We start from the raw sequence: 26,530 nt of genomic DNA on the forward strand, positions 1-26,530 counted from the left end.
GCATACCCTCAAGACATACAAACATCCCTGATAGCACGAAGTGCTAAGCCAAGGTCTCCATCATGATGGAGGTGATGGTGGCCCAATCCTGTACATATACGGCTACTTTTTAAGTTTTCTACAAATTGTATAGAATTTTCTTTCCCTGCCCTTTCTATGACATCAACCCAGTTCTTTGTTTACAAAAAGAGGTATAATTGTATAATAGGAGAATACTTTTTTCTTTTTGAGATCTTCTCTTCGCTTTTAAAGACCAGTGGAAAGACTTGTCCATATTTTAGCGACCCTCACTTTTAATAATGCTTTGGATTCAAATGTCGCTCGATCTATAAATGTTTTCATATGCCGGGCAGCTGTTTTCTGCTCTCTTCATAGCGAGACGTTGTCTGGCGTCAGGAGATTAAATGTACTGGACACAGCAGAGGTCCGATTGGGGTTCCACTGTGGTTTCTGACAAACATATGAACTATGTGCATGAATATCAAACCGCTTTCCAGGATGCTTTCTACAGCTGGGCACACCCTTAGCTACATTAAATGAAATACCATATTTAATAGAGCGCACAGCTACTCAAACTAGAGTGTCCTGGCCCAATAGATCTACTTCCAGTGCGGACAACGCGTATTTCGGGCACAATGGCCAGGTTTGCATTGGAAGAGAGTAGGGGGTCTAGATGTAGAGTAATGGTTCACTCGTTTGATTAAATAGCCAGCTCCACCCTTGTGGAATGATTTAATGAAGATGGTCATAGCTTTAAAGTTTATTTGCTCTTTTATGCAGATTGACACTGAGTCAATCTTCTCACTCTTTGTGCATTTAAATATGTGATTGGTCAAAAGAGGCCAAGAACATGTAGCGTTGACTTTCTAGCTGTTCTGAATTCGAGATCTTCTGTTATGGTGTTGAAGTTTCCCTTTTCATGGTGTACTTCATGTGTGCAGGTCACAACAGCAAATTGTGCTGGAGCAGAGAGCAGTAATACAGAATGGGATGGGCATCACGCTGCATACAAATGATTATTCAGTAAACAGAGTCGTACCTTGAGTGCTTGAGTGAGTGGTAAGTCAGCAGAAGAGGAGTACAGTGAGGAATTGTGCAGAATTAAAAGAGTATCCATCCTGATTACAGAGTAATTCAACTTGATGAGGTTAGAGATGAAGGGCGCGGAGTGGTCATCAAGAATTTGACTGCGAACCATAAGATCGCTCCTCGGACAGAGATGGATTGTCTAGACTGGAGAGAATAGCACGTTACAAGTGTGCACCTTAAATGAGTGAATTCTCCAAAGACTGAGTCATTTGGCAGACTGAATGGGATCATCTCTTGGGAACAGAATGATTTATCAAAAGAGATAGAGATTAATTGGTGGAAAAAGCAGGGTGATCCCTCGCTGAAAATGATTTACAGCATGATTGATTCCTCTGTGAGAGAAGGTATTTGACTCAAGGGACCAAGTCACTCTAAGGGCCTCAATATCTTCATAATCCAATGCCTCAGGCAGGTTTGGGAAGGCACCTTTGAGTAAGGCAGATGGTTAGAAGTCTCGTAAGCTGCTCTGGTAATGGCCAATACCTGTGTTCCAGGTTGGTACTGAGCAGCATTATCAGTCTTTTCACCACCTGTTGAAAAGAGCAGTCTTTACCTCAGTACCAGAAAAATTAGCGTTTGATGGGACAGGCCCATGACGAAGTTAAGAAGTATGGTGAATAAAAGTAAGAAATTGACATTTGTAGTGGCCAGAGAAACACCAACAGATATGGTATGAACTTGAAACTCTGGTCTAGTCAAGAAAGATAAGGATGACTCATGGGCACGTCACATGGTACTGCTTTTGTATAATATTGTTAGTGATAGCAGATCCTAGGTTGAAACCCCTAATGGGTCATTTAGTGGATCGAGGAAAGCTTTCTTCATCTGCAACTATACTGAATTGCACAGAACAATAAACTTTCTCAAATTGAGCTATAAGAACAGAAATGTCATCTTGGTTACAGTGAGCATTTTATATATTCAGTTTTTTGCCTACGAATCCCTACCAATGCAGTTTAGCATTTGATTTAACAAATATGATCTTGGTGTCTCCTTTGCCAAAGGGCATACTACCCAGTCCTTATTCTTTCAACCCTCCATCCATGGTGCCGCACCTTTTGAATGAATACTTTTATTGGTGCACATCAGATGTCCATCCATCTCAGGGAGAGCTAGGTGAATGCCAGCATTCCCTTCCACCTGATCATATGCATCTGCAGTACTATGAAATAACTCTCTACTCTTGTCTCCAAGGGCTGTCGTCCACCATCTACCTCATGTGAACGCAGTGCTTAGCTGGCATGAGATGGAAGTTCCAAATTGCAGCATCATTGCTTTCCAGGTCCCTTTTGTCTTGACTACCACTGACCATAAAGGGCATGGATTACCACGAATTGGTTCCTCCCACCTCAAAATTGGCATAGAGGGATGAGAGTTCTAGCTGCACTCCCCAGGTCTTGAGAATGTGTCCTTAGAGAATACATGTCATGGACTCAAGTCCCAGGAAGTCTCCTGTGACAGTACCCCCCATGGGTTGCAGTCCTCCAACATCTCAGAGATGCCCTGCGGCAATGCACATTGTGGGCTGCTGTCCTCAGGAGTGCATCGCCTGCTCACATCACTAGCTGTTCTACAAACCAGAGACCAAAAACGTTCCTGTTCCTGAGAAAGACCTCTCCCTAATATGTGCATGACCTCTCTGAAACACAAGCGGAACCTCTTTGAGCAAGGGAGAGTGGCAGTGCATAGTCCTTCTGGCGCCCGCATTTCCCCTAAGAGTGCAATCAGCATTTTTATGAGAAACCGCGCAGAACAGAGTTGTTAATAATTTGTAGTTATTGATTTTGGGCCGTTTTTCTCCTCTTCTAAAAGCATTATCTATATTCCCAAGTGTACATATTTTATGGAATAATTGTCCTGGTCTTGACCAGAGGATGGAGCGTTTTCAGCTCTGCAACTAGTGGTTTTGCTAATGCTATTCTGTGGATGTGTGCGACCGCATCAGTGTGTGCATCCAGGATCTGCTCCCCAACTACCCTGTAATGTTGGTGGATAAAATGCCTATCTAGTGCTTTAGCTATATTAACATATGTAAGGCATGTCTTCTTCAGATCATGGAAGTGGGCTTTTTTTAATTGTTATTTCTGGATATTGTTCTTTCTTGCCACATTGCTATTTATCATAATAAATACTCTATGGTGCTCCTTTCCCAGTATATTGAGGACATGCCCCCTCATCCGGCATTGCTTTATCCTTTGTGCTACTGCTCAAGTAATGTCCTGTTATATTGGCTGCATCACCTGCGCAACAGTTTTTTGCATCCTATACAAATTTACATTTTGCTGTCCCCTGCAGTGCCGCCATATTTTATTCATTTATTCTAGAAGAAAGCTACATGTTGCATTATGTGGTCACCTAGTAATGGGACATGCACAATACACATTGAATCATCTCTGGGTGGCTAAAAGTGACACCGAGACTCAAGGAGTTAGCTTGAAAAATAAATCGGAGCTTGGTAGACAACGAATGAAAATAATTACGTGCTAAACAGTATCTACTGACATGCTCAAAATGCACCTACCAAAGCAACTTCAAAGACCAAATAAATAAATGTACTATAAATAATATAGTATATACTATCAGAAACATTCTTATCATACTAAAAAGCAATGAGACCAAATTAAGTCTCATAACAACTCAATAAACTGTGAGTGTGATCTCTTTTCTTTCCAAGTGATAGTGCTGCCAAGCATTGTTGCCAGTGATTGTAAATGTTGTCCATGCTTTCTTTAGAAGCGGTTAAATCCCTGACTTGCATATGCAGGTATAGATGACCCCATCATTAGGCCTCATGTTTAATAACTTTCAGCAAATTTCCAAAATAGTGTTGCTACTGAAATTTCAGGGTATATTATCAAGGGGTTTATCCCCGCTTTTTTGGCTTTAAAAGCCAAGAAAGCGGAGATAAAATTATCTCCCTATTACCAAGCTGTCGCTAACACCAGTTAGTGACAGCTAATAGGAGATAGCGACCATCTTGGGCCCCGCTTTGCATGTCAGTGATATTTATCACTAATGACATGCAAAGTGGGCGTGCCAAGATGTTAGCGACTGGAAACAGTCGCTAACATCGCTATCTCCTATTACCAACTTTTGGAGATATTCGCGAATATCTCCAAAAGCTAACACCTGCCCTGAGCAGTTCTTCACCATGTTATCCAATGGGAGGTGGATAACATGGCTAAGAGCATTTGCTCGATAATGCATGAATATCGCTGACTTTTCAGCGATATTCATGCATTGCGGCCGTTTTTTATCGCATTTGCGATAAACCTTGCTAATAGCAAGGTTTATCTGCGATAAAAATCGCCGATGTGCGGCGATAATTTTTGTCTCTAAACAAGTTAGAGACAAAAATTATCGCTAGTTGTTGGTAATATGCCCCTAATTGCGAAGACTGCCAACGCCCCCCAACAACCCTGTATCCTTTCTTGGGGTGATATGTGTTTTTGGAAGATTGGCATTCGAAAAAAAGGCCAAAAGGTGGTTACTGACACACGTTTATTTATATACGGTCATCTGCAACTTCCTAGACTTGTTTAATTTATCTGTAGTATTAGTAGTCATGACCACTCGCTTTTACTCTCTCTGATCAGGGAAGTGGTGTAGTGTTAAATCTGACTATAGTTTTGTTTTGTTCCATTTCTTAGTTACAGGGTATTGTGAGTGGAATAAGTTATCTGATCTGGCTCGTATGAAACGCAGTGTCGCACATTGTCTCTAGTTTTTAGATGTGCACTTAATTTCATCATCTGTTGTGTAACCTCACAACTTTGCCAAACAGAGCTCGGTTGTTTTTAGGCTTGCCAGTAGCTTGAGGTTTGGCCACCGTCAAAATCCAGACATTTTTGCAGCGATTGAAAAGTGAATAATAAATATCGAAATTGTAAGATACTTATGATAGAATATTTTGGTAAACTTGAAAAAGAAAACAGTTTGTTTAAAGGCAGATTTTCATTGCTGCTAAAAAAACATCTTTATAAGGCATTTTTCCATACTTTCTTATGTTAAGAAATTGTCATTGCATTGCTCGTGTGGCTTTGTCCAGTTATTACAGTACATGCCAGTATTGCATATGACTGATATTAGCTGAGAAGCATACAGCCATAATTGTCACAGCTGTTATTGGATCAGCAATTGACTACCACAGGGTTCTGTGGGCCCTGTAATAGAAAAGAATCTTTGAAAGCTTTAAATTCTGCAGCTGTCAAAACCGTAGTAAAGAACCTCACCATGACTCGTTTCACCAGATCCTGGAGAATCGAGTCATGGTGATTATTACACTTAATCCAAGTCAATGATACTCTAAGGTTTCAGACCCTTGCAAATACTCCTAAAACTGTGCATGGTAAATCTCCAGGTTAATTCAAGCAGGTGTTGGAGCCGAATCCTTCAGCCTGAAATCTTAAGAATGAACCAGAAAAACCTACCAGATAATGATCGTTCTTGAGACTAGAGCAGAAGGAAGATATTTTGTGTTTCTTTCGGCCAAATGCTCGAATGAACAAATAAGAGCTCAGCAAAATCTGCCAAAATTCAGTCTCTGAGGGCCATATGTATCATCAAACTATTTTGCATTTTCTAAATAGCGAATTTTAAGGAATCGCTATTTAGGAATTGCAAAATGGTATGTATGAAAAAAATCGCTTTTTATTTGCGATTCCTTAAGCTTCCTTATTTGCGAATTCGCATTTTGCGAATTCCCAATTAAGGAATAATTTCCAATGCATTCCTATGGGCCAGGAGGCCCATAGGAATGAATGCAAAGTAATTTTCAAATTGCGAATTCGCAATTTGCTAATCGCAATTTGAGAATTATTGCAAGGGTGCAGGGGTGTCTTAAAGACACCTTGCTGCACCCCTGAAAAGAACATGTGTGTGCATATGGCGCACATACATGCCCTAAGGGCATGTGTGTGCATCACATGCCACCTTTAAAAATGCCAGATTGTGCATTTCTGGAAGAATTCGCAAGTTACCATCAACTAAAAGTTGGTGGTAATTTGCGAATTCTTAAGCAAAATTCGCAAGCCAAAATTGCTACATACATAGCATTTAAGGAATCGCAAATTTGCGATTCCCTAAATGCTATGGAAAAATAAGGAATCGCACAAGTTTGCAATTCCTTATTTTGGGAATGTTTCATACATTCCAAAACATGCAAAACGGCTGTTTGCGAGTCGCAAAGGCTGAAATTCTGCGAATTTCGGCCTTTGCGATTCAAAAACGGCTTGATACGCATGGCCCTGAATCACAATACTCTGATTCTGATTTCTCCGCTCATTGTGTCTTATGAGCATTCAGGTGCCATTTGAGGGTTTCTAGCACTGGATCAAAGTTCTATGATAAGGAATCTAGGGAGTGTTGGCATGCAGTAGCAGTTAAATTAAATGTTAATTTGTGTAAATACCAGAATTATTTAATAATGGCAGAAATTAATGATGCCTAATAATGTTGCTAGTCAGAAATTAGGTTGTGCTGTTGAGGTGAACCCCTTGCATCCCAAGCAAACCTGTTAAGTGAAAACAAGAAGAGACCTAAATTGCCCTTTTCAGGGAGCTTCCAGAAAGTGATGTGCAGTTGTTCATTCTAGAGTTCATATTATCTTTTTTTGTAGGCAGTGATGTACTACTCAGATGTTGATCTGCTTCCCATAGTCAATTTAAATGAATACAATTAATAATGATATAAGCTACGGCTGACATATTTCACGTTTTCACCAACATTACCATGGAGCATTTTTTAGGGATCTGCAATGCTTGCAGAAAAACCAATAAAAATACTTGGCATAAACTGTAAAAAATAAAATAAAAAAAACAAACAAGTAGTCTCATATAAAAACTTGTTTTGCACTGGAAAGCAACCTGAAGGTAGCTCAAAGCACTGTTCTGCATTAATTAGTGCTTAGGGGGCATTACATGGGTGGTACACAGGCTCTCCCATGCAACCACCCATGCCTTTTGATGCAAAACGGTATCTACAAAGATTTTTAGACAGGGTTTTGCGCCAAAAGTTAACATCAATTCAAAGGAGGTGCTAACTTGACAAATGTTTTCATTTCTCCGAGCTTTTCTGACTTTACATGTGTGCTGCACTGTGCAATACACTTACAAAGTGGGACCACTTTGAAACTTGTCTAGGCAAAGTATTTTGTACACGAAGGGTACCCTTTCTGTACAAAACCTATGCTAGATTCAGGCATACACATAAGTGCTATGTCACTAAGTGTGCGTGGTGTACAGGAACTGAAATCCGCGCTGCCACTAGGAAAAGGGAAGGAGAGAGCCATAGCTCTGAAGATATGTCGCTCTCCTGCTCACTCCATATCACGCAATGCAGCGCAGCTTCTTTGTGGACTGCGCTGCGTTGTGTGACATTTCTGAAAATCTGGCACAAAATGTATTAATCCTGTTCTTTCTAGTCACTTTTAAGTAATTGCTGAAAATGTGGGTAGGGTTACCCTGGGGAATTTTTTCACCATTGGTTGGAGGGCATTGCCATCCACTTGCTAGTACCAGAAATGAATGTGACACTTATAATCCCATCAGGACCGGCTAAAAGACACCTGACAGACTGGACCCACTGCATGTGTCATCTGTAAGAAGAACCTGAGGAGGTAGGATCCACCTCCATTTGACATCCAAGAACAGAAACATCTCCAAGGACCATAAACCTAATCCCCTGGGTAGCCCCAGGAATACAAACAAGCTGTAGATGGCATTCCTGCAAAGAATCCTAGCTGACCAGTAGCAACTGGAACTGGATTGGAGATTGCTATTGCCCTCTATCTGACACCATGTGTGTCTCTGAATGCCCTTCTGGAGGCCCTAGGAGCCTTTGAATTGTACTCGGGGGGCTTCTTCATGCTTTAGAGCTCCAGAGCATTAAGGGGACCAGCAATAAAAATGTATTTAATCAGCAGTTCCATATCAATAGATTGAATTTCAAGTTTGTCTCAAAAGGAAAATAATGTTTCCTCTGAAAAAGGACAACGTCCCTTTTCAGATTGGACTTAGAAACCTTTCTAAGTTCTCTACTTTGAAGCCCCAGTGTGACCAACTTAGTGGGTGCATCTCACCCGTTCTACATCGCACCTTGGCCCAGTCCACTGTGACCATTAACTACCATTTGAACTTGCTCTTTTTGTCATCATACCTTGGTTCCCCTTATTAGAGTGGAATTTTTATTGTGTTGTATTTTGCTTCACACAGGTTTAGAATATTAAAACATTTAACTGGACCTCTTACTTGTGGTGGATTTCCTTCCACCCCAGCTACTAATTCCTTTTCGCACACCAAATATTTTCCTAAGAGCTAACACAAATCTACATTTTATTATTTGCGTTAGACCTGGCATCCTTGGTGTGGTTTCCCCTGACTTTTTGTCTTCAGGCCTCTTGTTTTTACTGTTTTTACAGATTTTGCAGACTTTGTTTTTGCAGGCTTTATGAATCTGCTAACCAGAGCTAAAGTGCATGTGCTCTATACTTAAAACATGGTAACATTAGCATCTCCACAACTGACAATTGTACGGCCTGTGTGGGCAGTTAACCCACTTGCCAAGCTCAAACCCTGTATCTTACCCACGCTCCATCGTTGTCAGTCCAAACTTTTGGATTTGACCCAGTCAAGCACAAGCAGATAGCCTCGGTTGGTACTATTTGTTTCTAAGCTCTACAAAACTCTTTTTTCTTTAAAAATTCATATCTTTACTTCAACTTATTGTATTTTTGTAATTTGGTCTTGTTTTATTAATATTTTTCTACACTGGTGTGGAGTTTTTTGTGGTGTTTTCAAAGTGTTACTGTTTGAAGTGTTGCACAAATATTGTTCCTGCTTGAAGAGGGTGAATACGTCTGCCAACCAGAAACTCAGGGGCATATTACCAACAAGTAGTGATAATTATCGCTAAATAGGCTTAGCAACGATTTTTTTATCGCTGCCTATCGCTGGATATGTTAGCGGAGAAAACATGCTATTAGCAACGTTTTTCTCCATTGTGCTAAAATATCCAGCGATAACGGCGAAATGCGTGAATATCGCTGAGAATACAGCGATATTCACGCATTAGCGACGAAATGCTTTTAGCCATGTTATCCACCTCCCATTGGATAACATGGCTAAGAACTGGTCTGAGCAGGCGTTGGTTTTTGGCGATAGCGGGAATATTTCTTTCAGTCGCTAACAGGCCGGGTACGCCCACTTTGCATGTCATTAGCGATAAATATCGCTAACATGCAAAGCGGGCCCCAAACCGCTCGCTATCGCCTAAAAGCTGTCGCTAACATCAGTTAGCAACAGCTTGCTAATAGAACAATAGTATTATCGCCGCTTGGCGGCCGAAAACGGCCGCAAAACTGGCGATAATTGCCTATCGCCACCCTTGGTAATATGCCCCTCAGTTTCTAACAATGTGCTAGAAACATAAACTTGTCTGATCCACTCATTGCTCTCTTAGAACAGCAATGGTGTGACCGTTATTCATGGATCTGGTGTTCCGATTTCATAGGAAGCTTACAGGCATAGTGCTCCCTGGCATCAAAAAGTCCTCATCATTCAACTTATTACTCAGTTTTGTTTTGACTGTTTTCATCTATAAAAGTGAGACGTGTCCTCGGTGCATAGCCTTTCCACTTGATTGAGAATCAATTTTTGTATCAAGTGTTCAGGAAATTCAAAGCTGTCATGAACCAATAGACCATGTTTAAAATATAAATTTGTTATTTTACACAAGTTTTATTTTGCCCTATTTGGCAGCAGGCATCATAGGTCATGCTTAGTGATAATTAGTGATATCTTTTACAGATAATTTCAAACCTATTGGATTTGCCAAGTTTGCTAATTCTTTTAGAAAATTAGGGGGCATGTTTACGAACAAAGTGGTGAAGCGTGTTGTTGAGCCAAGAAGGCTAACAAAACGATCCATCACTTTAGAAACGCAGGGCTGCGCTGGGTCTAAGCTTAGATGCCCAGCGCCAATGCAGGGTGCCTGCGTTGAGGGGAGTAATTGTTTATGTGCAGGAAGGTGTCCCTTCCTGCAGTACACAGAGAAGTTGCAAAACAGCATTTTTTTAAATGATTGTTTATGCGTAGGAAAGAACATACGCACATAAACAATCAAAGGCGTTTTGCTGTTTCCATTTATGCTGCACAACACAGTACAACACAGTACACATGGAAACAGCAAAAACAAGGAGAAATTAAACATTTCTCCTCATTGCTCCAGGGTTAGACCAGGTTTTCCCTGGTCTTATTTTGGCGCTGCCCCAATTTTGCGCCACCCTTGTAAATATGGGGCAGCGTCAAAATCAATGGGTGTTGAGGTGGAACACCCACAGCAACACCCGTTGACCTCCCCTTTCACGCTAAGTGTAGCATGAAAGAGATCTTTATTTACAAGGCAGTGTTAAGCTACTTTAAATGGCTTAGCACTGCCTTGTAAATATGGCAAAACCCATATAGCCACCAAACCGTCTTTAAAAGTGACATTGTGGTGGTGATAAGGGCTTGTAAATATACCCCTAGATTTCACGTTCCTGATATCAATGCAGCATTTACTGTTCGTCAGTTCTTTAGGTAATGCTGAAAAATGTTGCAGTGGTCACTGATGTAAGGACAGTCCATCTAAGCTATTATGTATTCAAACTGCCTCTACAAGTTATGCCTAGTCAGTGCTCCAGAAAAAGCTTTTTCGCTCCCAAACATTCAAAACTGACCTGCTGTATATTCAAATATTCCTTTCAGCATATGACATGTTATTTAGGGCTGTATAACAGTTTCGCTCCACTTGCTGATTTGGAGGATGTTGACTGACAACCAGCTTCACTGTTGTCCTCCGCATCTGGGCCATTGTGGGAGGAGGACAAAACACTATGCAAATTTATTAGCTGGAATGTTGCAGGTATGAGAGCTAAAAGGGCAGACCCCCTATGGGTTAATTTTATCTCTACATTTGACGTGATAGCCATCCAAGAATCCTGGGATATTTCAGCAAATTCTTGGTTGGATGGTTTTGCTAGCTTCTCTGTACCAGCAGCACCTAGGGGAGCTAAGGGGGGTCTTCTTTTCCTTTTTTCTCTACATCTTACTGGGTCATTTAAGCAATTAGACTAAGGCTCCCCTAACCTTTTAATTGTGGAATGGATAGTTTCACCGGTCTGTACCCTCTTATTAATTCATTTTTATAATTCCCGGGAGAGGGCAGTGGATACTGATCATATTGTATCCCTGGAGAAATGTTTATGTAATCTCAGTCGTCGAAATAAGCACACTACCTTTGAGCTCATTTTGTTGGGCGATTTTAACATTCATTTATGTGACTCATCCTGTTATACAGGAGAGTATGAGGGTTCTTTTGGCGCAATTATCCCCCATTTTGAACATACAAAATCAGGAGAAGCGCTTGAAGTGTTGTTAGGTAGTTTTAATTTATACAAACCTTTTAATACAGGAGGGGGAAGAGTACCCACCTATAAGGGCACGGCCCACGGGTCGGTTATTGATTACATTTTTACTTCATCTGGGTTAATCTCTAAGGTGAAGAATTATAAGGTTATTGCCTCACCCTATAGCGACCATAACCCTTTGCTATTAGAGATGTGTTGGGGAGATTCCCAGTGTAAGCATGCAGGCCGCTCCCAGGAGTGGGCGGCACTAGTGCCTACCAATCAGGTTACGGTGGCAGACGGTGTCAAAGGCTGCCGAGAGGTCCAGGAGGATGAGAGCGGCTGTCTCTCCATTGTCCATCAGGGTCCTGATGGCATCGGTCGCTGCGATGAGGGCGGTCTCGTTGCTCTGGTTGGCTCGAAATCCGGACTGGGATGGGTCAAGTGAGTTGTTTTCTTCGAAGAATGCAGTCAGCTGTTTGTTGACGGTCTTCTCGATGACTTTAGCCGGGAAGGGGAGAAGTGAGATGGGGCGGAAGTTTCTGAGGTCTTTGGGGTCCGCTGTTGGTTTCTTCAGATGGGCGTTGATTTCTGCGTGTTTCCAGCTTCCTGGGAAGGTGGCTGATGTGAAGGAGCTGTTAATGACGATCCGGAGGTGGGGTGCGATAATGGTGTCGGCTTTGTTGAAGATATGATGAGGGCATGGGTCGGAGGGGGAGCCGGAGTGGATGGTGTTCATGACGCGGGTGGTGTCTTCAGTGCTGATGGGGGTCCATGCGCTAAGGCTGGTGGTGGGGGTCGTTGGTTTGGTGTCCGGAGGCGGAGTCTGGGGTCCGAAGCTGTCGTGTATATCTGCGATCTTGCGGTGGAAGAATGTGGCGAGGGAGTTGCAGAGGTCTTGCGACGGTGTGATGTTGTTGTTGCTGGCGCTGGGGTTGGAGAGCTCTTTGACGATGCTGAAGAGTTCCTTGCTGTTGTGGGCGTTGTTGTCCAGACGCTCTTTGAACGATGTCCTTTTGGTGGTGCAGATCATCTGGTGGTATTCTCCTGTGGCGCTCTTGAGGGCTGTCATGTTTTCTGATGTCCGTTTGTGGCGCCAGGCTTTTTCGAGGGTTCGGCATGATTTCTTTGCGATTTTGAGGGCGTCTGTGAACCATGCTGTTTTTCTCTTGCTAGTCTTGCCTGTGGGTTTCTTCAGAGGGGCGAGGTCATCGGCGCAGTTGGCGATCCATTGTGCGAGAATTTGTGCTGGGTCGTTGGTGTCGGGGGTGTCGACAGGTGGGTTCTGGCTCAGTGATGTGGTCAGTTGGTCTGCGGTGACTTTGTTCCAGCATCTGCGGGGGATCTGTAGCGTCTGGTGGTGGGAGGTGGTCTTCTTGAAGGTGAAGTGGATGCAGCTGTGGTCGGTCCAGTGTAGTCTGGTGGAGTGGCTGAAGGAGACGTGGTTGCTGACGGAGAAGATGGGGTCGAGCGTGTGGCCGCGAGGTGGGTGGGTGTGTCCACCAGTTGCTTGAGTCCGAGGTTGGCGAGGTTGTCAAGCAGGGTGGTGGTGTTGTTGTCGTTGTTTTTCTCCAGGTGTAAGTTCAGGTCCCCTAGGAGGATGTACTCTGGTGAGGCTAGGGCGTGCAGGCTGATGAAATCGGCGATGGTTTCGCTGAATTGTGTCCGTGGGCCCGGGGGTCTGTAGATGAGTGTTCCTCTGAGGGTGGTCTGGGGGTCGGTGTGGATCTGGAAGTGTAGGTGTTCGGCGGTGGTGAGTGTGTCTTCGGGGTTGGTCGTGACGCTGATGGAGTTCCTGTAGATGATGGCGATTCTTCCTCCAGTTTGGTTGATGCGGTCCTTCCGGGTGATCTTGTAGCCGTCCGGTATGGCTATGGCGATGTCGGGGGCCGAGGAGGCGTTCATCCAGGTTTCCATGAGTAAGGCGACGTCTGGTGCTGTGGTATCAAGGAGTTCCCAAAGTTCGATGGCGTGTTTGTGGACGGAGCGGGTGTTGAGCAGGATGCACTTGAGGTGGTTGTTGTTGTTGCTGTGTTCGGTGGGCGGGGAGCAGGTTTGGAGGCAGGTGAATTTGCAGGCTTGGCAGGTGAAGGGTCCGTGGGTGCGCCTCGGGGTGGCTCGGTGGCAGGCGGCTGGTCGTCCGGTGTTGAGTGCGGTGAGGGTGGAGCTGTCATACCTCAGTCGGGTGCCCTGGCATCGGCTGGGGCCAGGGGTTCTGGTGCTGGGTGCGGTCCAGGCGCAGACGGGCACAGACGGGCCTGCCTTGGGCGCGCCAGCGGCGCGGCCGCTCAGTTGCCTCCATTAAGAAGGGTGCAAGGGAGGGGGGAGCAGCTGGGAGGGGGAGCGGGTGGCGAATCAGGCGCGGGGCCGCAGGGGAGGCAGCAGCGGGAGCAGGAATCAAAGAACAGCGGGAAAAAGCTGGAGCACAGAGGCAGCAGGGGGGATGCTGACGCGGTGGGGGAGCGACCTGGCCTGTAAACAGGGTCGAGGGTCGCTCCCTTAGTGCGCAGCGTCCTCCTTTAAGAAGGGTGCGAGGGAGGGAGGAGCAGCTGGGAGGGAGAGCGGGTGGCGAATCAGGCGCGGGGCCGCAGGGGAGGCAGCGGCGGGAGCGGGAATCGAAGAAAGGCAGGAAAAAGCTGGAGCACAGAGGCAGCAGGGGGGATGCTGACGCGGTGGGGGAGCCACCTGGCCTGTAAACAGGGTCGAGGGTCGCTATGAAGGAGACAGGGCTTGTATGTCATCACAGATAAATATTATAAAGACAGGAGAAAAGGGTCTTAGGGGAGTTTAACGACCACATCTAGGTTGAACCCCCAATACAATGATTAGAACACAAGAAAACCTAGGGGTCTAGACGAAGGTACCTTTCGTACACTTTAAACCGCAGCGCCAGCTTGCTGGAGAACAATAGTAAGGGTGGAAAACAGATGCAATTGAAAAGAAAAGGTGTGAGTGATTGTGACAAAGAAACCCGCTTGGTTTAGAGGATTCCCATCAAACATTTGTATGATCAGATTCTATCATTTGGTCATCCTCAGGGGTCTGGTGTCTCTAGATCATTGAGACACAAATGTCCCCTGTAGTATAGCGGAGCCAATGCCCACAAGTACTCAGTGACCTATGATAGACCGAAGATGGGTCTAAGTGCAGTGCAAAACTAAAAAAGTGGTGAATTTAAAATAGAATAGAGGACAGAAAATAAGTTTTATTAAGACACAATCCTCTTCCTAAATAAAAACAACATGAACAGTGCAAGGATGCAGTATGAGAACAAAGCACTGCATATCAGGCCAACATGTTTCAACCTCACAGGGAAGGACCCAAGGTTTTCGTCAGGGCCCTGTTCACAACGTTGCTACTGCGTAGTGACAAACTAATAATATATCTTTAAATATTACAGATCCCGTGTAGTAACCAAACAAAAGGATACAGCGTTAGGGTTCAAAACTCCGCCGTGCAGAAGGTTCCAAACAGTGATCTAAAAGGACAACACAAACACCCCATATATCAAAAACATCCCATATTTAAATCTTACACCCTCCATTGTTTCACAAAGGTCGAAAAATACCACTCACCCTATTCTGCCGGGGAGTAGACCTCACCTCACCTGGACTCTGACTCAGGGGTAAAGGGGAGGCCACGCTCTAAAAAAGGAAAACTGAGGCGTCAGGAGTGGAGAACATTGCAGAAGTGTATTACTCTGCTTCACATATTATCCCTCCCTACAAATGTATTACGCCTCTATTCCTAAATCTACTTTCTCCATCAACTAACCCAAGAAAAACTAGCTCTACCCAATAACACTCCTCTCCACTCTTAATGAATAACCTGTATAATGGTCAAAGAGTTCTGGACACTCAAAGTAATCATAAGTCCATGCAACCCTTAATCCGCTATAAGTTGGTCAGACACAGTCTAGTATCAAAGAAAAACTACCCGGGAAGCCTCTTAGCATAGGACTCAGTCACCACAAGGATAAACCTTACCTCTCCGTCGTTGCCCCAAGCAGAACGCTGAGACAGGGGGAGGCAACGAACGGCAGAGGGACCGGTCTTTAAGAACCGGCGCCGGGCTCCGCCCAATCGGGGGTGTGTGTGCAGGGGTGTCCCCTCCTAACTTATCAAATTGCGGTTACTCACCGCTTTCGTTGGGAAACGGCATCGCCATTGCCTGTTTACCAACCGCGCATCCCCGGTGATAGTGTCAATAGCTGCGCGCATGCGCAATGGTGATTAGTAAAGTCGCGCGATACTGCAAAACTACAGAATGACGTCAATCGCGTCACTTCTGTAGTTCGCCCGCCTTCCAAAGCTCTCGGCGAATACAATCAGCATTCTGGGCAACAAGGACTTTCTCCTGACTTCTAAGTACGACATGCACCCCGGATTCAAGTCCCATAGCAAAACGGGCCTGCCTACCCACTGTGTACAACACTTTCAAATTATATTGAAGAGACACTGCGCCTCTCAATGTGAATGCAGATATCGCCCGCATTGTGGAACTGTCAATAGGGGCTATTTAATCAAAATATTGCTAAGGGTGACCTCTCCCAGGGTGTAAACAGAGAGTTTCTCCATGCAAAATCTATTGGCTAACAGATCCCTGCAAACCTCTTAACTGGTGCACACTAAGCCTAATGTTATATGGACTATACTGCCACGTCCTTACAGAGTGGTCCACGGGATATCATCATTGAGTCCCTGGCTCTCTAAACGTAATAAATAAATCCATTTTTGTTCCTTTAAATAAAGAAAACGTGTAGGGTTCGTAACATGGTTGGGTATGAATGGTTTCTCTAGGACAACCCAACTAAACTCGTCCTCTTTGTGATTGAACTCCAAAAAATGTTTGGTCAGCTTGGACACAGTTTTCTTGCATTTGAACGAACTTTTATGTTCAAGCATGCGGGTGCGTACTTTACGGGTTGTCATCCCCACATATCTTTTGTTGCACGGGCACGTGAGAATGTATATAACATTACAGCTGTTACAGTTGGAAAAATGTTTTAGAATCCACGGGCGCCCAGTCCCTATATCAATCTGGCTCGTCTTCTGTGTCAGCCCGCACATAGAGCAACCCCCACATGGGTGGTGCCCCTGTACAGGTGGTAATTGCCATAGAGTGTCATTAGACTCGCGCCGTGCTTCACGTGGCCGGGTGTGTATCAAACAATCTTTTAAATTTTTGGAGCGCTTGAAGGCAAACAATGGGGGTTCGATCTTATCTGTAGTGCTGTTAAGAATGCGCCAGTGGCGTCTGACAATTTTCTGCACTTGATTAGATTTCTCATTAAAAGTGCTGACAAAAGTAATTCTGGTTAAAGGTGACTTCTCCACCGGTATCTCCAAGAGGGCTTCGCGGTTGTTATTACTTGCTCGTTTTAATGAGCGCTTAACCAAAGTGGTAGGGTAATGTCGAACCTGCAGTTGCCGACAGAGATTATCAGCATGTTTCCTGTAGGTCTCTTGCGTGGAGCAGTTCCTGCGAACCCGGAGGAACTGTCCGTATGGGAGATTCTGACGCAAGGACCTAGGATGCTGACTCTCGAACAGTAAAAGAGAATTTCTCGCCATCGGCTTCCGGAAAAGTTCACTGTGTAGGCCCTCAGATGTAGAAAAAATGGAAAGATCCAAAAAAGTGATCCTCTCTTTGTTCGTCTCAATGGTGAATTGCAGGAACCTGTTCCGGCTATTAAGCCATTCATGAAAGCTCACAAGGGACTCTGCATTCCCCCGCCATACCATGAAAATATCATCGATATAGCGTTTGTAACAAACAATGGATGATAAAAAGGGATTCTCAGATGTTAATATCTCCTGTTGTTCAAAAGTATGAACATATAAATTCGCCAAGCTCGGCGCAAAAATACTGCCCATACTTGTCCCGGAGATTTGTAGGTACAGATTCTCTTCGTATCTAAAATAGTTCTCTTTCATCGCCATTCTTGCTAGCGCCATTATAAAGGGAACCGGTGTAATGGTATCTAAAGTGGCAGAATTCAGGATGGAACAAATGGCGTTCAAGGTGTCATCCTGGGGGATGGAAGTGTATAGAGACACAACATCCATGGACACAAGGATGTCGGTCTCTTGATTGAAGTCAATACCTGGCAATAGGCGCAAGACATCTTTGGTGTCCTTCAAATAGTAGGGCATGGTCAACACTATCGGCCTCAAGAAAAAATCAACAAATTCTGATAACGGCTCCAAAACAGAGCCCTGCCCTGAGATAATCGGTCTACCTGGCGGTGGTCTTTGTTCCTTGTGAACTTTAGGTAGGGTGTAGAAGTAGGGGATAACAGGGTGTTCTACCTGCAAAAATTGGGACTCATGTGGTGTAATCCAGCCTTCTGCTAAGGCTTCCTCCGTTAATAAACGGATTTCATTCTTCAGTCTTTTAGTAGGGTCAATGGTCAATAGTCTGTAGGAGCTCTCAGCACTCAGCTGGCGCTGACACTCTGCTCTGTATATCTCGGTGTCCTGTAGCACTATGGCACCGCCCTTGTCGGCAGATTTTATAACTATCGAGGGGTCACGCATCAAGGTTTGTACGGCCTGCTGGTCTGCCCTCGACATGTTAGAATAACCATTGGTAGAACCATCTGTCCAAATGGCTTCAATATCCTCTTTTACTGCCCTTTCAAAAGTAGCCACATGTGGCGGAACAGCATGGATAGGGGGTAAAAAGGTAGATTTTGGCCTCAACTTAGTGTTTTTGTCAACAGTCTCAGAAATGTTGTCCCTGAAAAAATAATATAGCCTCAACTTCCGAAAAAATTGCGCTAATTCAGTTTGTGTTCTGAATGGATCGCCTCTATCAGAAAGAACAAACCCTAGGCCCTTGTTAAGGACTTGCTCCTCACTGTCAGTCAAGACGCGACTGCTCAGATTCACAACTAAATTCTCCACATGTGCATTCAACTCTGAGGCACAGTCCTGGCCGTCTGACTGCGAGTGCCCGTGTGTGGTCCAGTTGTGTCTTCCCAGTGTACTTGTTGGGGTGGTGGGGGTAGGTTTCCCCTTCTGCGGCCTCTTGACCTCCTGGGGCCAAACCCTAAAAAAGACTGGTTATTCAAGTTTTGGTACCCAGGGTACTGGCCCATCGGTGGCTGAAACTGGTAAGGAAAAGGAGGCGTCGGGCCCCATGGAGATGGTTGCCACCAAGGGGGGACTGGTCCTGGTTGGAACCCACTGTGGTTTTGGAACCCACGCGACCTCCCTCGCCCTCTACTCCCTGACGGTGTAGGATTGTTGGTGCCCTGATCACTATCAGAGTCCGTCCCTGAACCTGAATAGTTTGAGCCATTCTTCCTCCCATTACTTTTGTATTCTGGTGCTTTGTAAGAATCACTAGTGTATGGGTATACCACTTCTAGTTTAAACTTTGCCAGGTCTTTCTTGAATTTGTCGATCTTTACTTGTAAGATATGATCAAAAAAATCTTTATTGTTTTTGTCCGACTCGTCCTTCTGTTTCTTGAAAATTGTAGTGGTGGAAATGGTGGTTTTAATGTGTGCCTCAAGGACTTGGATCTCTATCAATAAGGTGTCACATGTACGTTTTGCGGTATTTATGATCAGAATGAGCCAGTCCCTCGTGCATCGCCATGCGATGAGGGACCAATCCTTTAGGAACACTTTATCTGTTAGAAAAAGACGAGGAGCATTAGTGACCAAGAGGCCTGGTGGTGCACAGCTAGCTCTCGCATATTCTGCCATCACTAAACCGTGTGCTTGGGTCCGAGAATGAGCCTTTTTTAACGTCAAAGCCTTTGTCCAGTCATCTGCTGTCTGAACTATAGGTGTAGGGATGGAATCTAGGATGCTAGGCATATTGTCCATAAGGGACTGGAAAACAGAGTCATCATATGCCAAACCGCTTCGTTCGGCCATAGTGTTACGGTTATTAATGGAGTGAGAGGAAGGGTTTAGAGGGAACCAACATCCCCCGAGCAGTTGTAGGAAAAAAGGAGCTCAGTTGAGTATGAATATACTCAATGCTAGATTATCAAAATTATATAATCAAATAAAGACCCGCAGCCATCAGCTGCTCACACAATATTATAAAGACAGGAGAAAAGGGTCTTAGGGGAGTTTAACGACCACATCTAGGTTGAACCCCCAATACAATGATTAGAACACAAGAAAACCTAGGGGTCTAGACGAAGGTACCTTTCGTACACTTTAAACCGCAGCGCCAGCTTGCTGGAGAACAATAGTAAGGGTGGAAAACAGATGCAATTGAAAAGAAAAGGTGTGAGTGATTGTGACAAAGAAACCCGCTTGGTTTAGAGGATTCCCATCAAACATTTGTATGATCAGATTCTATCATTTGGTCATCCTCAGGGGTCTGGTGTCTCTAGATCATTGAGACACAAATGTCCCCTGTAGTATAGCGGAGCCAATGCCCACAAGTACTCAGTGACCTATGATAGACCGAAGATGGGTCTAAGTGCAGTGCAAAACTAAAAAAGTGGTGAATTTAAAATAGAATAGAGGACAGAAAATAAGTTTTATTAAGACACAATCCTCTTCCTAAATAAAAACAACATGAACAGTGCAAGGATGCAGTATGAGAACAAAGCACTGCATATCAGGCCAACATGTTTCAACCTCACAGGGAAGGACCCAAGGTTTTCGTCAGGGCCCTGTTCACAACGTTGCTACTGCGTAGTGACAAACTAATAATATATCTTTAAATATTACAGATCCCGTGTAGTAACCAAACAAAAGGATACAGCGTTAGGGTTCAAAACTCCGCCGTGCAGAAGGTTCCAAACAGTGATCTAAAAGGACAACACAAACACCCCATATATCAAAAACATCCCATATTTAAATCTTGCACCCTCCATTGTTTCACAAAGGTCGAAAAATACCACTCACCCTATTCTGCCGGGGAGTAGACCTCACCTCACCTGGACTCTGACTCAGGGGTAAAGGGGAGGCCACGCTCTAAAAAAGGAAAACTGAGGCGTCAGGAGTGGAGAACATTGCAGAAGTGTATTACTCTGCTTCACATATTATCCCTCCCTACAAATGTATTACGCCTCTATTCCTAAATCTACTTTCTCCATCAACTAACCCAAGAAAAACTAGCTCTACCCAATAACACTCCTCTCCACTCTTAATGAATAACCTGTATAATGGTCAAAGAGTTCTGGACACTCAAAGTAATCATAAGCCCATGCAACCCTTAATCCGCTATAAGTTGGTCAGACACAGTCTAGTATCAAAGAAAAACTACCCGGGAAGCCTCTTAGCATAGGACTCAGTCACCACAAGGATAAACCTTACCTCTCCGTCGTTGCCCCAAGCAGAACGCTGAGACAGGGGGAGGCAACGAACGGCAGAGGGACCGGTCTTTAAGAACCGGCGCCGGGCTCCGCCCAATCGGGGGTGTGTGTGCAGGGGTGTCCCCTCCTAACTTATCAAATTGCGGTTACTCACCGCTTTCGTTGGGAAACGGCATCGCCATTGCCTGTTTACCAACCGCGCATCCCCGGTGATAGTGTCAATAGCTGCGCGCATGCGCAATGGTGATTAGTAAAGTCGCGCGATACTGCAAAACTACAGAATGACGTCAATCGCGTCACTTCTGTAGTTCGCCCGCCTTCCAAAGCTCTCGGCGAATACAATCAGCATTCTGGGCAACAAGGACTTTCTCCTGACTTCTAAGTACGACATGCACCCCGGATTCAAGTCCCATAGCAAAACGGGCCTGCCTACCCACTGTGTACAACACTTTCAAATTATATTGAAGAGACACTGCGCCTCTCAATGTGAATGCAGATATCGCCCGCATTGTGGAACTGTCAATAGGGGCTATTTAATCAAAATATTGCTAAGGGTGACCTCTCCCAGGGTGTAAACAGAGAGTTTCTCCATGCAAAATCTATTGGCTAACAGATCCCTGCAAACCTCTTAACTGGTGCACACTAAGCCTAATGTTATATGGACTATTCTGCCACGTCCTTACAGAGTGGTCCACGGGATATCATCATTGAGTCCCTGGCTCTCTAAACGTAATAAATAAATCCATTTTTGTTCCTTTAAATAAAGAAAACGTGTAGGGTTCGTAACATGGTTGGGTATGAATGGTTTCTCTAGGACAACCCAACTAAACTCGTCCTCTTTGTGATTGAACTCCAAAAAATGTTTGGTCAGCTTGGACACAGTTTTCTTGCATTTGAACGAACTTTTATGTTCAAGCATGCGGGTGCGTACTTTACGGGTTGTCATCCCCACATATCTTTTGTTGCACGGGCACGTGAGAATGTATATAACATTACAGCTGTTACAGTTGGAAAAATGTTTTAGAATCCACGGGCGCCCAGTCCCTATATCAATCTGGCTCGTCTTCTGTGTCAGCCCGCACATAGAGCAACCCCCACATGGGTGGTGCCCCTGTACAGGTGGTAATTGCCATAGAGTGTCATTAGACTCGCGCCGTGCTTCACGTGGCCGGGTGTGTATCAAACAATCTTTTAAATTTTTGGAGCGCTTGAAGGCAAACAATGGGGGTTCGATCTTATCTGTAGTGCTGTTAAGAATGCGCCAGTGGCGTCTGACAATTTTCTGCACTTGATTAGATTTCTCATTAAAAGTGCTGACAAAAGTAATTCTGGTTAAAGGTGACTTCTCCACCGGTATCTCCAAGAGGGCTTCGCGGTTGTTATTACTTGCTCGTTTTAATGAGCGCTTAACCAAAGTGGTAGGGTAATGTCGAACCTGCAGTTGCCGACAGAGATTATCAGCATGTTTCCTGTAGGTCTCTTGCGTGGAGCAGTTCCTGCGAACCCGGAGGAACTGTCCGTATGGGAGATTCTCACGCAAGGACCTAGGATGCTGACTCTCGAACAGTAAAAGAGAATTTCTCGCCATCGGCTTCCGGAAAAGTTCACTGTGTAGGCCCTCAGATGTAGAAAAAATGGAAAGATCCAAAAAAGTGATCCTCTCTTTGTTCGTCTCAATGGTGAATTGCAGGAACCTGTTCCGGCTATTAAGCCATTCATGAAAGCTCACAAGGGACTCTGCATTCCCCCGCCATACCATGAAAATATCATCGATATAGCGTTTGTAACAAACAATGGATGATAAAAAGGGATTCTCAGATGTTAATATCTCCTGTTGTTCAAAAGTATGAACATATAAATTCGCCAAGCTCGGCGCAAAAATACTGCCCATACTTGTCCCGGAGATTTGTAGGTACAGATTCTCTTCGTATCTAAAATAGTTCTCTTTCATCGCCATTCTTGCTAGCGCCATTATAAAGGGAACCGGTGTAATGGTATCTAAAGTGGCAGAATTCAGGATGGAACAAATGGCGTTCAAGGTGTCATCCTGGGGGATGGAAGTGTATAGAGACACAACATCCATGGACACAAGGATGTCGGTCTCTTGATTGAAGTCAATACCTGGCAATAGGCGCAAGACATCTTTGGTGTCCTTCAAATAGGAGGGCATGGTCAACACTATCGGCCTCAAGAAAAAATCAACAAATTCTGATAACGGCTCCAAAACAGAGCCCTGCCCTGAGATAATCGGTCTACCTGGCGGTGGTCTTTGTTCCTTGTGAACTTTAGGTAGGGTGTAGAAGTAGGGGATAACAGGGTGTTCTACCTGCAAAAATTGGGACTCATGTGGTGTAATCCAGCCTTCTGCTAAGGCTTCCTCCGTTAATAAACGGATTTCATTCTTCAGTCTTTTAGTAGGGTCAATGGTCAATAGTCTGTAGGAGCTCTCAGCACTCAGCTGGCGCTGACACTCTGCTCTGTATATCTCGGTGTCCTGTAGCACTATGGCACCGCCCTTGTCGGCAGATTTTATAACTATCGAGGGGTCACGCATCAAGGTTTGTACGGCCTGCTGGTCTGCCCTCGACATGTTAGAATAACCATTGGTAGAACCATCTGTCCAAATGGCTTCAATATCCTCTTTTACTGCCCTTTCAAAAGTAGCCACATGTGGCGGAACAGCATGGATAGGGGGTAAAAAGGTAGATTTTGGCCTCAACCCAGTGTTTTTGTCAACAGTCTCAGAAATTTTGTCCCTGAAAAAATAATATAGCCTCAACTTCCGAAAAAATTGCGCTAATTCAGTTTGTGTTCTGAATGGATCGCCTCTATCAGAAAGAACAAACCCTAGGCCCTTGTTAAGGACTTGCTCCTCACTGTCAGTCAAGACGCGACTGCTCAGATTCACAACTAAATTCTCCACATGTGCATTCAACTCTGAGGCACAGTCCTGGCCGTCTGACTGCGAGTGCCCGTGTGTGGTCCAGTTGTGTCTTCCCAGTGTACTTGTTGGGGTGGTGGGGGTAGGTTTCCCCTTCTGCGGCCTCTTGACCTCCTGGGGCCAAACCCTAAAAAAGACTGGTTATTCAAGTTTTGGTACCCAGGGTACTGGCCCATCGGTGGCTGAAACTGGTAAGGAAAAGGAGGCGTCGGGCCCCATGGAGATGGTTGCCACCAAGGGGGGACTGGTCCTGGTTGGAACCCACTGTGGTTTTGGAACCCACGCGACCTCCCTCGCCCTCTACTCCCTGACGGTGTAGGATTGTTGGTGCCCTGATCACTATCAGAGTCCGTCCCTGAACCTGAATAGTTTGAGCCATTCTTCCTCCCATTACTTTTGTATTCTGGTGCTTTGTAAGAATCACTAGTGTATGGGTATACCACTTCTAGTTTAAACTTTGCCAGGTCTTTCTTGAATTTGTCGATCTTTACTTGTAAGATATGATCAAAAAAATCTTTATTGTTTTTGTCCGACTCGTCCTTCTGTTTCTTGAAAATTGTAGTGGTGGAAATGGTGGTTTTAATGTGTGCCTCAAGGACTTGGATCTCTATCAATAAGGTGTCACATGTACGTTTTGCGGTATTTATGATCAGAATGAGCCAGTCCCTCGTGCATCGCCATGCGATGAGGGACCAATCCTTTAGGAACACTTTATCTGTTAGAAAAAGACGAGGAGCATTAGTGACCAAGAGGCCTGGTGGTGCACAGCTAGCTCTCGCATATTCTGCCATCACTAAACCGTGTGCTTGGGTCCGAGAATGAGCCTTTTTTAACGTCAAAGCCTTTGTCCAGTCATCTGCTGTCTGAACTATAGGTGTAGGGATGGAATCTAGGATGCTAGGCATATTGTCCATAAGGGACTGGAAAACAGAGTCATCATATGCCAAACCGCTTCGTTCGGCCATAGTGTTACGGTTATTAATGGAGTGAGAGGAAGGGTTTAGAGGGAACCAACATCCCCCGAGCAGTTGTAGGAAAAAAGGAGCTCAGTTGAGTATGAATATACTCAATGCTAGATTATCAAAATTATATAATCAAATAAAGACCCGCAGCCATCAGCTGCTCACACAATATTATAAAGACAGGAGAAAAGGGTCTTAGGGGAGTTTAACGACCACATCTAGGTTGAACCCCCAATACAATGATTAGAACACAAGAAAACCTAGGGGTCTAGACGAAGGTACCTTTCGTACACTTTAAACCGCAGCGCCAGCTTGCTGGAGAACAATAGTAAGGGTGGAAAACAGATGCAATTGAAAAGAAAAGGTGTGAGTGATTGTGACAAAGAAACCCGCTTGGTTTAGAGGATTCCCATCAAACATTTGTATGATCAGATTCTATCATTTGGTCATCCTCAGGGGTCTGGTGTCTCTAGATCATTGAGACACAAATGTCCCCTGTAGTATAGCGGAGCCAATGCCCACAAGTACTCAGTGACCTATGATAGACCGAAGATGGGTCTAAGTGCAGTGCAAAACTAAAAAAGTGGTGAATTTAAAATAGAATAGAGGACAGAAAATAAGTTTTATTAAGACACAATCCTCTTCCTAAATAAAAACAACATGAACAGTGCAAGGATGCAGTATGAGAACAAAGCACTGCATATCAGGCCAACATGTTTCAACCTCACAGGGAAGGACCCAAGGTTTTCGTCAGGGCCCTGTTCACAACGTTGCTACTGCGTAGTGACAAACTAATAATATATCTTTAAATATTACAGATCCCGTGTAGTAACCAAACAAAAGGATACAGCGTTAGGGTTCAAAACTCCGCCGTGCAGAAGGTTCCAAACAGTGATCTAAAAGGACAACACAAACACCCCATATATCAAAAACATCCCATATTTAAATCTTGCACCCTCCATTGTTTCACAAAGGTCGAAAAATACCACTCACCCTATTCTGCCGGGGAGTAGACCTCACCTCACCTGGACTCTGACTCAGGGGTAAAGGGGAGGCCACGCTCTAAAAAAGGAAAACTGAGGCGTCAGGAGTGGAGAACATTGCAGAAGTGTATTACTCTGCTTCACATATTATCCCTCCCTACAAATGTATTACGCCTCTATTCCTAAATCTACTTTCTCCATCAACTAACCCAAGAAAAACTAGCTCTACCCAATAACACTCCTCTCCACTCTTAATGAATAACCTGTATAATGGTCAAAGAGTTCTGGACACTCAAAGTAATCATAAGCCCATGCAACCCTTAATCCGCTATAAGTTGGTCAGACACAGTCTAGTATCAAAGAAAAACTACCCGGGAAGCCTCTTAGCATAGGACTCAGTCACCACAAGGATAAACCTTACCTCTCCGTCGTTGCCCCAAGCAGAACGCTGAGACAGGGGGAGGCAACGAACGGCAGAGGGACCGGTCTTTAAGAACCGGCGCCGGGCTCCGCCCAATCGGGGGTGTGTGTGCAGGGGTGTCCCCTCCTAACTTATCAAATTGCGGTTACTCACCGCTTTCGTTGGGAAACGGCATCGCCATTGCCTGTTTACCAACCGCGCATCCCCGGTGATAGTGTCAATAGCTGCGCGCATGCGCAATGGTGATTAGTAAAGTCGCGCGATACTGCAAAACTACAGAATGACGTCAATCGCGTCACTTCTGTAGTTCGCCCGCCTTCCAAAGCTCTCGGCGAATACAATCAGCATTCTGGGCAACAAGGACTTTCTCCTGACTTCTAAGTACGACATGCACCCCGGATTCAAGTCCCATAGCAAAACGGGCCTGCCTACCCACTGTGTACAACACTTTCAAATTAT

The 26,530-nt window shown here is 44.7% G+C and overlaps 1 protein-coding gene across 1 annotated transcript in view; it reads left to right on the plus strand.

Moving 5' to 3' along the window:
- The window catches only part of IL1RAPL1 (interleukin 1 receptor accessory protein like 1), a 2,344,491-nt gene that overhangs the window by 970,198 nt on the left and 1,347,763 nt on the right, over positions 1-26,530 (plus strand). The gene's annotated exons all lie outside the window — the stretch shown is intronic.

Source organism: Lissotriton helveticus, chromosome 8, assembly GCF_964261635.1.
Source record: "Lissotriton helveticus chromosome 8, aLisHel1.1, whole genome shotgun sequence".
NCBI lineage: Eukaryota > Metazoa > Chordata > Amphibia > Caudata > Salamandridae > Lissotriton > Lissotriton helveticus.